Below are 10,277 nucleotides of genomic sequence, written 5' to 3'. Positions count from 1 at the left end.
AGGAGGAGGAGGAGGAGGAGGAGGAGGAGGAGGAAGAGGAGGAGGAGAAGAAGGAGAAGGAGAAGGAAAGGAAAGAAGGAAGAAAAGAAAAGAAAAAGAAAAGGAAATACTACATCTTGCTTTGAGCTCAGAGAGCTGTCGGGACATGGTAGACTACCACCTGAATAGCAGTTTCCCAACACAGCTATAAAAGATTCTCCCATCCCCCTACAGGCTAACATGCTGAAAGCTTCATCACAGCTCTGTGCAGAGATAACAGACCATAAGGCAAATGGGTAGAACTAGAAAAAAAATCATCCTGCGTGAAGTAACCCAGACATAGAAAGATAAACATGACAAACATGGCATATATTCACTTATAAGTGGATATTAGCTGTAAAGGAAAATCATGTATAAAGCACAAACTGAAGAGCTAAGTGAAAAGGAGGGCTCAAGTGGGATGCATGAATCTCCCTGTGAATGGAGAGATAGAATAAATTTCTTGAGTAGGCTGAGGGCTGCTGTGAATTTAAATAGGAGAGATCAGCTGGTGAGAAAGGAATGGAGGGGAAGACAATTGGAATTGGAGGGCATGGAGAAACAATATAGAAACTTAGTACAGTAGAAACTCTCAGATTCTACAAGGGTGGTTCTAGCAAAAACTAGTAAAGGAGGATACAAAACCTGAACCAGGCATGCTCTGTTACCCAGCAAAACTTCTAGAGGTGGGATTGGAACACCAATCCAGCATCAAAATCTTCGACCTACAACCTATCCTGCCTGCAAGATGTGCTGGGGCAATAGAAGTCCAGCACTTGTGAGGGTGACCTTATTTGAGGCCCACTTCTTGAGAAGGAGCCCATGATTCAACAGGGAGCTTATGTCAGACACTGCCTGGATGACCAAGAACCAGAGACTGGATAGCCCAGAAACCTAGAATTAAAAAAAAAATCAATAAAATGATTCCTAATGATATTCTGCTACACTAAGATTGGTGCTTAGCCTAATTGACATAAGATAGGTTTCCTCCAGCAGATGTAAACACCCATAGCCAAACGTTAGGCAAAGAGAGATCCTAAATTGGAGCTCTCCATTGGATACCTCCCCGTGGAGCTCAGGGAATGCCATGGAAGATGAGCAGGAAGGACTGTATGAACCAGAGGGGGTGAAGACACCAGCAGAACACAGGCCACAGAATCAACTAAAGCAGGGCTCCTAGAGGCTCACAGAGACCAAAGAGGCCATCACAGAGCCTGCATGGGACTGTGCTAGTCCCTGGGCACATATGCTATAGTTGTTACCTTGATGTTCTTGTGGGACTTCTAATAGTGGGAGTGATATTGTCTCTAACTCTTTAGCCTGCTATTGGTACCCTTTTTCTTCTACTGGGTTGCTTTCTCCAGTCTATAAGTGTTTGTGTCTAGTCTTACTATAACTTTGTTTATGTCAAGCTTAGATGATATCCCTAGGAGGCCTTTTTTCTGAAGGGAAACAGAGAAGTAAATCTGGAAGAGAAAGGAAGGGGGTGGGGGAACCTGTGAGGAGTTGAGGGACCAGAAGCTGCGGTCAAGATGCATTGAAAGTGAAAAAAAGTTTCTTTCGTACACCAATATCTATGCCTTCTTTTAGAAATTTCAGTGTTTCACACTTTAGAATACGGTATTTGGCCCATTTTGAATTGCTTTGTTGTTTTGGTTTGGTTTTGTTTTTTTTTTAAATTAATTTTATACAAGGGGAAAGATGAATTTCACTTTCTTCTGCATGTAGATATCCAGCTTTGGCAGCACCATTTGTTGAATGGACTATCTTTTCTTTCAGTGTATATTTTTCTTTTTGTTGTCAAAATATAAGGGGGCTTGACTTTGTCAATTTATTTTCAGGTCTGCTATTTTATTCCATTGGTCTACAAGTTTATTTTTAGGCCAGTATCTTTATCAACCTGTGAAATGGGATATTGGAATTTTTGTAGCTATTGCATTAAATCTGCAAGTTAATTTAGACAGAATGATCATTTTCCCATATCAATATACCAAACCAAGAGCATGTGGTGTATTTCCATCTGTGGTAAATTCCTTTTCATTTTCTTTAAGTTTTCACTGCAAACGTCTTTCACCTCTTTGGCTAGTTCTGTACCTCAATACTTATTTTTTAAGTTTTTTTTTTTGGAAAGAATAATTTTTTTAATTTCTTTTCTGAAGAGCACACTGTTAGTATAAGTTACTTTTTAATTAATTAGCTTTATTTTCTCCAAGCTTAATGTGGGTCATTGGGTCCACAAGTTTTGTAAGAAACTCAACTGGGTCACTTAAGTAAAGAATCATGTTGTTTTCAAACATGTTTGATTTTTGTCTTTCTGTCTTTTATCCTTTTTATGTTTTACTCTTGTTAGATTTTTCATAGCTAAGACTTCAAGCATTATCTCAAATAAAAGAGGAGAGAGTGGATATTCGAGTTTCATTTCTGATTTTAGAGGAAACGTTCTCAGTTTATCTCCATTTAAATTAACATTGGCAATAGGCTCATTGGAGATAGATTTTACTATTTTAAGGTATGCTTCACTCATTCATAAGTTCTCCAGAACTTTTATTATAGAAGCATGATGAACTTGTTAAATATCTTTCACCATCAATTGAAATAATTATGTGGTTTCTGTCTTTATGTTTATTTGCAGGTATATTATATCTACCGATTTTTGTATAGTGACCCAGTTTTGCCTTTCTCAACTGAAGGCCACTTTGTCATAAAGTATAATCACTATGTTCCTGGATGGAGTTTTCAAGGATTTGCTAAAAATTTTTATATTTATGTTCATCAGAGAGCCTTTACCTGGTTTTTAGATTTATGTAATACTGACTTCCTAGAAGAACTTTGTAATGTTCCTTCACATTCTGGCTTATGAAATACATTAAAAAGAGTTGGCATGAGGTCTTCCTTGAAAACTTAATAGAATTCAGCAGTGAATTCATTTGGTCATTGGCATTTCTTTCATTGGTGGCTTATAACAAAGATTTTGATTTCCTCTCATGTAATGATTCTATTAAATTATTTATGTCTTCAAGGCTTGATTTTGGTAGATGTTAGGCACATAGAAATTCTTCTGTTTTTTTTTTTTTCCTGTGTTACTCAGCCTTTCAGAGAATAGATTTCCATGTATTTCCTGATGTACTATATTTCACTTAATTCAGTTGTGAGGACACCCTTTTATTTCTGATTTTATTAATCTTCAACTTTGCCAATTTTCATTATGTAAAATTTTCTTAAAAACACAGATAACCTCTTTAAATTGTTCAATATCACTAACTACCATGGAAATGCAAACTAAAATGACTTTTAGATACCTCTGAACCCCAGTCATCATAGCTATCATCAACAGATCTGACAATGTTGGAGAGGATGTGGAGATGAACCATCATTGGTGGGAGCTCATACTAATCAATTAAATTTTGGTGAGAGTTGATATTAATACTGCCATTATGAAAATCGATTTGGAAATTTCTCAGAAAATTTAAAACAGAACTACCATATGATCCAGCTACTTCATTCCATAACCTATGATAATGATATGAACACCCCATGTGCACTACTGCTCTACTCACCACAATGAAGGACTGGAATCAGCCTACTTGTCCATCAACAGAAGAAAGGCTATGGAGAATATCACACACACCAACTATTCAGCTTTTTAAAAGAAAAATGTCACAAAATGGAGGAATAGTGATAGATTTATAATGTATAATATTAATCAAGGCCATATAAGCTCAGATCAAAAATCAAACAGTCTTCCTCATTCATGGACTCTAGTCAAAAATCTCAGATTTTTTTTTTTTGTAGTAGATACTTAAATAAAAATATATTCAATAATGAAAGTATAACAATCTTACCTGAAGCTCCACAGCTTCACAATGCCTATTCTAAGTGGTAATAAGTTCATTCAAAGGTATAGACTTTGAATCAGGATAATAGTGATATGTGAATCCAGAGTTCAGCTCTCAACACCTACATGAGGCAGTTCACAATCACTTGTAGCACCAGCTACAAAGCATCTCTGCTGCCCTCTACTGAGCTGTGTGTGTACTGTACTAATCTTTGCACACATACTTACATAGATATACACATATACATATAATTTAAAAATAGCAATAGAGGAGATAGTGGCTGCTCTGAGAACGCCAGGGAAAATGATGCTTAGAAGACCCATGTAGGTTTTTTTAAAACCTTGCTAATGTCTGTACTCAAATATCAGATCTATGGAGCTCACCAGAAACTGTCCTGTGTTTGGAGGTACCTTCTCCGCCATCTTCCCCTCAGAGGCCATTGATATGAGTGACCTCTGGCCAGTTGCAAACAACCAAGAAGATTTCTGCCATCATTAGACAGACTAGAGACTAACAACGGAACTTCTGGAGCTGCAGGCCCACCTAAAGAGGGAAGCGGCTGCACAGTACCATTTTGAGGAGATTGGCGGGGTTCAGAGCGGCAAGTTCATGCATGTGCTATCTGGTCCGCATCTCTATTTGGAGAACTTATCCCTGAGAGGCTGCTGTCTCGATGCCTGGTTCCTTTCTGTCCAGCAGCAGGTAACTAAAGAAATCCAGCAGGTAGTAAAGGATGTTCCACTGCATCAGGCCTTGCTCTGGCTGCCTCTGTACCAGACTGATCTCTTGCTCACCTTCAATCAGCCCCCGTATCACAGCAGGTCTCTTTACCCTGAAAATCTGTCATTTCTACCTTGGAGCCTGGGTAACTTTGAACAACTGGTGACTAGTTTGACTCTTCACGATCCCAACGTCTTTGGTCCCTGGCAAAGATGGTTAAAACACACACACACATACACACACATGCACGTGCACACGCACATACACACACACATGCACACACACGTGCACACACACATGCACACACGCACAGGCATGCACACACATACTCACACACATACTCACTCACATGCATGCACACACACACAGTAAATCTAAAATTAAAAAAGTAAAACACACAGACATATGATAAGATAAAGTGTGTAAAATCTGCAATTTTCCAGTAAAAAGTAGTATGAAAATAATAAACAGATCTGCTTTAGAGTTAGATGCTAGATGGAAAGAATGTATTTGATAATATAGAGGACAATATTTTCTTATTCAAGAATCATGAATACAGAGAAGTTCCCTCAATGTATGCACGTGTGCCCATGTGTGTATGTGTGTGTGTACGTGTGTGTGTATGTTTGTGTGTGTAAAGGCATGTGTGTGTGTATGTGTGTGTCTATGTGTGTGTGTGTGTGTGTGTGTGTGTGTGTGTGTACCTGTGTGGCTGTTGTATATATGCACTGTGGTGCATGAACATGAGTGTGTAAGTAGATACGTGTATAAGTGCAAAGCACAGGGCAAAATGCCATTTGCCTCCCTCTATTGTCTCTGCTGTGCTGTCTGGTAATGGAATCTCTCACTGAACTGAAAGTTTGCCTTGTTGGCTAAGCTGGAAGGCCAGTGAGCTCTTAGGCTCTGCCCATCATCACCACGCAATGGTGGGATTATAGGCATATGCAGCTATTCTTCATTCTGCCTGTGTGTCAGTGTTCCACACTCAAACTAAGGCCCTCATACTCATAGAACAAGTGCTCTTACCACAGAGCCATCCCTTTAGCCCCTCACTCAGAAATCTTAGTGACACAAGTGCTTACACAGGAAGAACTCATTTGTTGTTCCTTTAGAAAGCAGTCAACATAGTGTCATTGCAAACCAAAAGATTATACTGAAAATGCAAAAGGGAAAGGCAATGTGAAATGACTATCACGACTGAGAATGAGGAAGCACTGTTCTGAGAATAAGTATTTTAAATGTCTATATATAATTAAAAACAAAGCTACCCATAGAAAATTTAGGGGAGTACTATCTTTATCAGGCATTAACAGCTGTTAATAAATTTAGTGTTATAATATTGTGCATGGTGTGTGATAGTTTTAAGGATATTTGGTTAACTTCCCTTCTTAAACCTAGCACTAAAAAACACGTTGTTTAAAATAACTCATAATATAGAATAATACTTTAAAGCTCTTCATCAAATCATTTTCTGTGTATAAATTTCAATTTGTTGAAGTTGAAAATCTATGAGATGAGTGAACTCTCGGGAAGCACAGCTGGAACATTCTGACGCTGCCCCAGTTTTATTGGAATTTATTTCAGAGCTGGTTTGGAATCTTAGTCTGTGCAATGCACTTAGTTTGACTTTTAACAACTTCTGTTTTTAGAAACTTTTATTTTCTTCTTGCCTGCCACCTGTAACATGAAAATACTACTGTGCCTTTCATTCATTTTGTAAGTATACAACACAGATTCACAAACTGTCTGTCAGATAGTGGAGTTCAAGCTGTCTTGAGACATGGCTATCTCTTAAGACATTCTAAGATTGTATTTGTTGTTCACCAAAGAATGATACACTGGACTCAAATTTTATACATATAAACATTATATATATATATATATATATATATATATATATATATATATATTTATGTATTATATATATATAAAATGTTATGTATTATGTATATGTATATGTATATGTATATGTATATGTATATGTATATGTATATGTATATGTATATATACATATATATAATGTTATATTCTACAGAAGTCCAGCATGCTAGGGTCTCCCATTACCAAGATAGAGAGGGACACCCAAGTGAGCTTACAGGCCTGATTTAAAGCACATCACTCCATCTCTAGGGACATTTCATTACTAGAGCATGGGGCCTGGAACCTGTTACCAGTGAGGTCTGGAAACATGCTGACCCAGTGTCTTTGCTTTAGGCTAGGTGGATGTGGGACTGCGTAAGGGTATCCTGGATCATGGTTGAGCAGGCGCTTAGAACCCTGAGATTCTCCGTGGAATTCTGCGTGAGAACCAGCAGGAGTTCGGTCCCTCCCATCATCTAGGATCCTGAAAAACAGTCACATAGATCTCCATAGAGTCACATGGGCCAGGTTATAGGCCTCAGGCCCTAGGGATTTACATACTAATGAAGGCCAGAGGGCAGAGCAAATTAAACATTCCTCCCCCAGATCCTCCCCTAATCCTCCCCCTTTCTCCCTCCCTATATAACTCAGGACTGCCCTGAGTTTTGGGGGGGTACGCCTAGATCCATCTATTATCTGCCATGACAATAAACCTTTTTGGAACCAAGGACTTCCTCGTGTTACTGGGGCCTGCCGCCGCCAAGGCCCTCAGGCCGCTGGAACCATAGGATCTTCCTCCCTAATGTGGGACCCGGCACGGAGGCAGAAGCCCCTCCGGGGCTTGCGCTGCCGTGGCGGCCTTCTTAAATTTTCCCCACAGGTGGATGGCACTTCCTAGTTTCTGACAAGCTGCCTGAAGCTTGTTTTTTTTCCCCCCGAGTTGCCTAGACTCGCCTAGTTCTTAGACCTAGTATCCTAGACTGCCAATTTGAACTTCTCATGCAGTCAGCCTATCCTAAAGATCAACCCACAAAGTATGAAAATCATCTCTAATCAAATAGTGAGACATCCAAGATGTGTATCAGAAAGATTTGTTAACAGAAAAGCTATTTTACACAAACAGTAATAACAACACTCAAGACACTACACTCTAATCATTAAAAGACATAGCCACCCACATAATCTTTCTTACTTAATTTTGAAAACAATTTGTAGCACCACTTCAATAATGTAGTTTCTGGGTTTTAAGAACTTTATCTATCTGTCATCTATATCTATCAACTCCCTACATACATACTTATGCTAAATCTTGTCAATTATATTCATTATGGTATATCTATTTTGAGGTTGTATTGACAGATATAAAAATAAATGTATTTTATGAGAAAAGCAGGTTGTACTAGAAATTTATTGAGGAAAGACAGCAAAATTCTTTTTAATTCCTTATAGTAATTATTACAGGAAGATATATTTATTTGTGTAGTCAAGACAACATAAAAGGATACAACATATAAAAAGTAGATAATAAACCAATGAATTATGTTTTAGATAAGTAATCTAAAACACTTGCAAGGAAAAACTATATGTGATTACTGTGAAAAATACCACTTGACATCCCTACTTATTTATAGAAAAGAATTTTTATAGACTTTATTTTTTATATAATTTAATTATATAAAAGGATTTTTCAGAAAACAGACTTTCAAAAAATTCTCTACTTAAAAAAATCAAATGACTGATTCTATAAATCTCTGAAATTGATTTAACAGTTTAGACATAATGAAAGAAATATGAGAATACATAAGTGCTAAAAAATAAGGTTTAGTATACAGGAGGTAAAAAATTTATGAAGTTTATTACTAAGTGCATAATAGAGCAGACAAAACCATTAGTGAGAAGCTGAGAACTCCCTACCATGGCTGAGAAAAGCCAAGTCACGCATGGAAACACAACCCCTTACACACTCCATAAGAATTTTTGTAAAATGGGAGTAAAAAATATTCTGAAACATAAAATAAAATAAAATAAAATAAAATAAAATAAAATAAAAACAAAAATAGAAAAAAAAAGAAATAGAAAGAACAGGACTGGCTTAGAAAAATGTCCAACTAATATTTCTGGTACATCGGGAGGATAAAGGGGGAAAAGAAAATAAAGAACAGATTAAAATTCTCCACAGGAGAGCTGAAAACAAGGCTCTGAGTGAAGTAGGGCATGACAGGTGTTGCAGGTGTCACATTGCAGGGAGGTACAGGGTGGATGGCCCTGGGAGCTCCTGGGTGGCTAAAGTCCACACCTTGCAAGTCCCTGTATCTATTGTGGATTGCTTTTTGTAGTTTCTGCTTCCTCGAGAGGGGTGACCCATGAGGAATAGATCACATACTCAGGTGATGTCAAGTGAATTCTTAATTAGTCAAATTCAAGCTAGAGCCTGTGATTGGGCAGTGTAAGGAAAAGGAAGAGCTCAAATTTTTAGAAACGGGAGAGACAGAGAAGAGAGAGGAAGAAGAGGTTGGAGATGGAGCAAACCTATGTGGCCTGGAGGAGAAGCAAGTAGCTAGGGATTTCATAGCTGAGCAATAGAGTAGTGAAGGATATATTTGCCAAATCTAGGCATGCACTTGTATTTATATTAACTGAGTTGTGTGTTCTTTGCACGGGCATTTTGGGATTAAAGATTTACCGTTATAAATCTGACTGGTATAATGTAAGTCTCTGGTATTTTCTTTTCACTGGGCAAAGGGGAGCTGAATGAGTGGTAGCTGGCGTTCTGCAGGCCAGCCGCGGGGTGGGGGTGGATGGCCTAAGAAATGCTAGCAATAGATCAATAGCTCCAAACATTTCAGGTTAAACTGGTTTGTTAGCTTAGCAAGCTAGCCACTGGAACCAGGGTAAGACTGCTGCATAGAGCTAGCTGTAGGGTGGGCGAGAAGACTGCATAACCAGACTTAGGAGAGTGTGCGTTTCATTTAAAACTACACACAACAAATCAACAAACATAAAAGCAGTTAATCATCTCTACCCATCCCCCAGGAGCCTGGAAACCTCAAGGTAGTCCTGCTCAGTCACCTACAGCTTTTCTGGGTGGCCAGCCCTTCTCAGGATCCCTGGGAAGCAAGGGAAGAGCCTTTCCAGGCTTCCTGTAGACCTAACAAGGAGTTTAGCACCTATTTTCAGAAGCCCTGACCCACTGAAGCCCTGAGAAACAAGCCCTTGATCCTGGATACTGACCTTTAGGCCAGGAATAAGACAGGGCCTAAGCAGTAGGAGTCTCTTCCCATCTCCTTTTATCCCCATCCCCAACACACAATGTCATTGATTGAGTTCCTAGACAATCATAGATATCTCTTTTGGTGTACTAGTATGCCTAGGCCCCCATTTGAAAAAAAAAAAAAAGACACTTAAGACACCTTACTTCATCTACCAGATAGACTGCATTTCTTCCCAATCTGTGTTCACCAATATGGTCCCACCCTCATTTGGCCTGCACAAATGGACAGGTACTGCATACTAGTAGCCAGGTGCCCCAAACCCAGAGCTACTGGTGAATCTGCCCTACTTAAAAGAGCTTCATCTTCTCTGGAGATGCAGCCCGATGACCCACAGCAGATGAAGAACACATGTTATTCACATTAACTAGAGGAACAGCATGCAGGACAGGACAGATATTTGGTCACAAAACCACTGTCAACAGCTTTAAAGTATTGAAGTAATAGTATGTACCTTTTTCTGACTACAATGGAAACAATTTTGAACTATAAATGAGGAACATACAAAATTACTCGAAATTGAAAAACATGTAAAAATTGAACGACCATCTTTTAGCCAATTAACAAATTAACA

At 38.5% G+C, this 10,277-nt stretch overlaps 1 pseudogene; it reads left to right on the top strand.

Moving 5' to 3' along the window:
• Positions 1-4,226: 4,226 nt before the first annotated feature.
• Positions 4,227-10,070, top strand: LOC114622563 (annotated as a pseudogene).
• Positions 10,071-10,277: the final 207 nt, after the last annotated feature.

This window comes from Grammomys surdaster, unplaced genomic scaffold, assembly GCF_004785775.1.
Source record: "Grammomys surdaster isolate TR1022 unplaced genomic scaffold, NIH_TR_1.0 64, whole genome shotgun sequence".
In the NCBI taxonomy this organism is placed as follows: domain Eukaryota; kingdom Metazoa; phylum Chordata; class Mammalia; order Rodentia; family Muridae; genus Grammomys; species Grammomys surdaster.
The sequence above is the reverse complement of the archived record's forward strand: the minus strand, read 5'-3'. Positions and strand labels throughout refer to the sequence as shown.